This window comes from Phocoena phocoena, chromosome 12 (assembly GCF_963924675.1).
Source record: "Phocoena phocoena chromosome 12, mPhoPho1.1, whole genome shotgun sequence".
Taxonomy (NCBI): Eukaryota; Metazoa; Chordata; class Mammalia; order Artiodactyla; family Phocoenidae; genus Phocoena; species Phocoena phocoena.
Window position 1 is genome coordinate 26,232,694 of NC_089230.1, and position 6,037 is coordinate 26,238,730.

Consider the following 6,037-nt stretch of genomic DNA (forward strand, 5'->3'; position numbering starts at 1 on the left):
CTTTTACATAGCAATTGCAATAATAAATGATTTCCAAGAGTATTGTGAGAAAAATTAGTGAAAATAATTTAAGCACAGTGTATTGGTACTCAATTCTACATCAATAATGAATAAGTTTCTTGCCCACCCCACTGGAAAACATTACGTTGAACTCAGCTGTAGAAGGTCCCTGAGTTACGTCAGAGGAAGCTTTTCTAAGAACAAACAAAACAATGAGTTCAAACTTGGAGACAGTCCTACTCTCCCATTATTTTCAAAATCATCAGGAGAGCTTTGAACCCCTTCATCACATGGAAGCATAGTAGAATAAACTTGAGCTTTGAAGTTAGGCAGACCTGGCTTGGATTTCATTAAGCAGTTATGTTATCTTAGACAATTAAAAAAAACAAAAGACAAACAAAACAAAACCAGAAACAAACAAACAGACATAAAATCTGTGAACTTCAGCCTCCTCACCTATACTGTAATCTGATTTCATCCTGGCCTCACCAGCCAGGCATGCAGATGAGGTCACATTAACCATAATGACTCATACTTCCTTGACAATTGTCCCCTCCAGCTCAGGCAGGATTTCTGGTTCCGTAAGTTCACTTCCCCAATGTGCCTCCAGGTGTGCCTCACAAGTGCTTACTTGCAAATAAGTTAGTTCCACTCATACCATCAAGGGCACTGTCCCTCCTCCACATCACACTGGGAGCTCCAATCTGTTCTCTTGTTCCTTGGAATAGAGGATTGCCCACCACCTTGGGCCAGATACCTGAAATGACCTTGGTACTTAATTCTCAAAATCTCTACCCATCTCTCCCCTAAGCTGAGCTTCTATCTGGTTTTCTAAGGGCAGGAAGTCTATGCAAACCATCTTTAAAGATGTGGTTTTCCAACCCCAGGGTGCATGAGGATCACCTAGTGAGTTGTTGAAAATGCAGACTCCTGAGCTCCATGCAGGTTTCTAAACTGAATTTCTGGTGTCAAAGTTCCATGGGCCACCTGGAAAACACGTGTCTGGTGTATTGCTGATTGGGATGGTGTCAGCCTGTCTGAAGCGTCCACGACTTGACCTCTGTCATTTCCAGACCTTCCTTCCTCTAGCAGGGTGCCATCCACAATCCAGCTCAGCCTGGGAAGGGCCAGCATGTAATCAGGAGCTCACCTGGCTTTACTTCTCAGGTGATTAGCCATGATAAAAATGTCCTTGGTAGAGAGAAGTCTGAGGTGTAAATGGATAGCGTCCTGGATTATCATCATTTTTTTCTCCTAACTTTTTTATCTTCCTGTGCTCCCTGGACACATCTATTCACTCATTTCCCCATAGCTGACACCTGGCAGTGATCATGGATTCTTTCCTCTTTCTTATTCCCAGTATACAATCACTCACCAAACCCTGTCTAATCTCCCTCCTGGGCCCCCTTTAAATCTGCCCCTACTCTCCACTGGGCCGCAGCCACTGAGTTCAAGCAGCACGATCTCTCACCCAGACTATTAAGACCAACTCCCAATTCTTCTCTCTACATCCAGTTCCTTCCTTACGTCGAAATCTAACCTCTAGCCAGAATGATTTCTCAGAAAGGAAAATCCGTCATCCCACTTCTCACCATCCCCCAAATCAGTCATTTCCCTCCATAATATTGTACACAAAACCCCAATATATTAAACTGATAAAACGAGCTGCCCAACTGAAGGAGACTCCTGAAACGTGTTGATGGGAGGAGGAAGAATAGACCTGCAGGCACCCACTCAGCCTTCCTGGACCACCCCCACCTTTCCCGCCAGCCCCTGCAGCAGCTCTGAGTAACCACCTCCACAAAACCAGTGGTGTCCATGAAATGCCATTTGAAAACCACATCTCTAAAAGATAAATTCATAATTCCCTGTAAAGCAAAAAAAAACCTCCTCTAATCTAAGCCCCACTCAACTCTCCAGCTTCATCCCCTCCCATCATTCCCTAGAGATAACCTGTGCTCTGTAGCTGTGCTGACAATATGGCAGTCACTAGTTACATGCAACTCTTTAAATTTAAAGTAATTAAATTAAATTAAAAATCCGGTACCGCTGTCAACCAGCCACATCTCAAGTGACCAAGAGCCACCTGTGGCTGGTGGCAGCCACGATGGCCATCACGGATACAAAGTATTTCCACCTGTGCAGAAAGTTCTATTGGCCTGCACTGCTCTAGTGATATGAAACTAACTGCAGTTCTCCAAACCCCACCCACTTTCTCACAGTCTAGAGCCTTCACACATGCTGTCCTCTCTGTCTAACATCTTTTCCTCTCTGTTGTCTATTTGGTAAATTTCACACATTCTCCAAGAGTCTGTCTGGAGAAAACTGCCCTTAGGAGCCTTCCCCTAACTTTCCAATCTCCTGTCTCTTTCAGGGACGACTTGAGCACTGTTTCCTCCCTGAACGCTTTGTACTCTAAAATCCTTCTAAGCTCCTGCCAAGGCTGGCAGGAAAGGTGGGGAGGTACGGCGCTTTTCACCTGTTTTTTATTTGCTTGGCTGTGTATATTGCATATTAGACTGGGAGCAGAAATATTTTAACTCATCTTTGTAATCAAAGCAATCAATAAATATCTATTAAATTAATAAATTAATTGGTAAAGGATGGAGAAAAATCAGACTGCTAAATACATTTGGGTGAACATGGTAATCATCATGGAGATGGTGGATGTGTTATGCAGCAGAATGACCCCGCCTCCAAAGATGTGAATGTCCTGTTGCTCAGAACCTGTGAATATGTCACCTGACGTGGCAAAAGGGACTTTGCAGATGTTGGTAAAGTTAAATTGTTTGAGACAGGGAGATTATTAGGTATTATTCAGGTGGGTCAAGTTAATCACAATGGAATCCTTAAAAGTGGAAAAGGAGGCAGGAGAGAAGATCAGAGTAATGCAATGTGAGAAGGATTCAGTCAGCTGTTGCTGGCTTTGACCAGAAGGGAGGAGGTCAGGAGCCGAGGAATGTGTGTGGCCTCTAGCAACTGGAAAGTCAGGAAGACAGATGGTCCCCTAGAGCCTCCAGAAAGGAACATAGCCTGCCTACCCCTTGCTTTTAATCCACTGAGATCCATTTCTGACTTCTGACCTCCAGAACTGTAAGAAAACACATTTATGTTGTTTTAAGCTGCTATATTTGTAATAATTTGTTAGAACAGCAGGAGGAAGTGAATACAGTGGAATCAGGAAGGAAAGGGTGTTGGTACAGAAAGAAAGTATATTTAACTGGGGGACTTCTCAGCTCTGGGGTCTTGGAGTCCAATGCGGGGAGAAAGCCCCACTGCTGTAGAGTGAGGACATCATCACTGACCCCAAGAGGATGTGTCCTGGGTTCTGGCTTTAGTCTGAGAATCACAGTCAGGTGTGAGAGGGTTTCACCAGACCCTGGAGCTGGGGATTTTAGTACAGGCAGGAAGAGGGTTTCTCTTGAAAGGCCCAACAGTGCTAACACCTAGTCTACATTTTATCCTCTTTGAGAACACAGAAAATGACCAAATGACATTCCCTGGGCCCGACCCTCGGCATCTAAGCATCAAGCTGCCATAGCTCTGTGAACTATGTCTGTGAGCATCTGTGCTTTATCTCAGTATGTTTTGTGCATCCATCAGCAAGATAAGTCCTAAGGTAATTGCTTCTTCGCTTTAGGCCTTTCCGGCTTACTAAAGCTGTCATAGGAAAGCTCTACTTTCAGATGGTGGGGAAACTTGTAGATACAAATATTGAATTATTGTGTAGTACACCTGAAGTTAATGTAAGGTTATATGTCAATTATATCTCAATTTTTAAAAACTGATCTTGCACTTAATGTAAATGCCATCTTAGGTAATTGACAGGAGAATTTTCAAAGGCAGATTTTGAAATGCATCCACCACACCCAGTTCAAAAATTTATAAATTTTCTCTAATCCCACCATCTAAAAGCCAGTTCTCCCCTAGGCAATTCCTGAACTCCCCAAAACTGTATGTGTAACTTCCAGCTGTGCCTTGTATTTCTTTTTCTTCCCCTCACTGTACAGTTATCTACTTAAGCAAAGGGTCTTCTTCATAGGTCCTTGTAGCTTATTATAGTGTCTATCACAAAGCACCTAATAAATGCTCAATGTTCATGGCAGCACTATTTACAATAGCCAAGACATGGAACCAACCTAAATGTCCATCAACAGATGAATGGATAAAGAAGATGTGGCACATATATACAATGGAATATTACTCAGCCATAAAAAGGAATGAAATTGAGTTATTTGTAGTGAGGTGGATGGACCTAGAGTCTGTCATACAGAGTGAAGTAAGTCAGAAAGAGAAAAACAAATACCGTATGCTAATGCATATATATGGAATCTAAAAAAAATTGGTACTAATGAACCTAGTTGCAGGGCAGGAATAAAGACATAGACATAGAGAATGGACTTGAGGACACGGGGTGGGAGGGGGAAGCTGGGGAGAAGTGAGAGTAGCATCGACATACATACATTACTGAATGTAAAATAGTTAGCTAGTGGGAAGCAGCAGCATAGCACAGGGAGGTCAGCTTGGTGCTTTGCGACCAACTAGAGGGGTGGGATAGGAAGGGTGGGAGGGAGAAGCAAGAGGGAGGGGATATGGGGATGTATGTATGCATGTGGCTGATTCACTTTGGTGTAAAACAGAAACTAACACAGTATTGTGAAGCAATTTTACTCCAATAAAGATTTATTTTAAAAATGCTCAATGAATATTTGTTGAGTTCCTTTATTCTTTTCATCAATAAGTAGATGTTAAATTGCCCCGCTATGCAGGGCACTGTGTGAGACAGTGAGGATAAAACAGGAGGCCCATTATGCACAAATCCTGCTTCATGGAACTCCCAGGTTACTGGCCACACAGACATTAATCAAAACCTCACAGATGCAAGTGTGATTTCAGTTGTGATTTGCAATCCAAAGGCAAGATGTGGTGTTGTGACTGCCTAGTAAAGGCATTTCCAAACCAGGGAGGTCCGGGGAGATATCTCTGAGGAACTGATGTTTTGAGTTGAGTTCTGAAGGAAGAATGGGGGTTAACCAAGTAAGGGATTGGGGAAGTATACAAGGCAGAAGGAACAGCACATGCAAAGTCCCTGAGCCAAGATGGAAAAGGAAAGAAGGAATGGATTGACATCCTCTCCTAGAGCAGGTCGGCCGCCAGGGAAGAAGGTCAAGGCCTCGCATGTCTCACTCTCCCTTGCCATTTCCCCACCCCTTCATAATATCAGTATCAATATTAAGTGGCAAATATCCCTACATTAAAACAGCATCCAAAGTTTGGAGCTTTAAACGCATTAAAATTTTTTCATTCACAGTTCATGAATTTTATTTTATTTTATTTTTAATATTTATTTATTTGGCTGCACAGGGTCTTAGTTGCGGCATGCAGGATCTTTAGTTGCGGCATGCAGGATCTTTAGTTGAGGCATGCAGGATCTAGTTCCCTGACCAGGGATCGAACCTGGGCCCCCCGTATTGCGAGCTCGGAGTCTTAACCACTGGACCATGAGGGAAGTCCCAACACAGTTCATGAATTTTAAATTGCAGATTTGTATGGAGAAACAGTCAGTGGCACAAGAATCAAAAGAATTTAGGTTCTAATTACTGTGTAATCTTGGTTATTTGCTTAACTTCTCTGGGCCTTGTTTTCTTTTGTTTTTTTTTTGGCTGTGTTGGGTCTTCATTGCTGCATGCAGGCTTTCTCTAGTTGTGGTGAGCGGGGGCTACTCTTCATTGCAGTGTGTGGGCTTCTCATTGCGGTGGCTTCTCTTGTTGTGGAGCATGGGCTCTAGGCACGTGGGCTTCAGTAGCTGTGGCATGTGGGCTCAGTAGTTGTGGCTCATGGCCTCTAGAGCACAGGCTCAGTAGTTGTGGCGCACAGGCTTAGGTGCTCCGTGGCATGTGGGATCTTCCCGGACCAGGGCTTGAACCCATGTCCCCGGCACTGGCAGACAGATTCTTAACCACTGCACCACCAGGGAAGTCCTCCCTTGATTTCTTGATTTGTAAAATTAGGAGGGTAGACCATAGACTACTGTAGA

General features: G+C 43.6%; 1 non-coding gene across 1 annotated transcript; it reads right to left on the bottom strand.

The window, feature by feature from the left end:
- Positions 1-5,436: 5,436 nt before the first annotated feature.
- Positions 5,437-5,509, bottom strand: TRNAA-CGC (transfer RNA alanine (anticodon CGC)). The gene has a single exon. It is a non-coding gene; the product is annotated as a tRNA-Ala (tRNA).
- Positions 5,510-6,037: the final 528 nt, after the last annotated feature.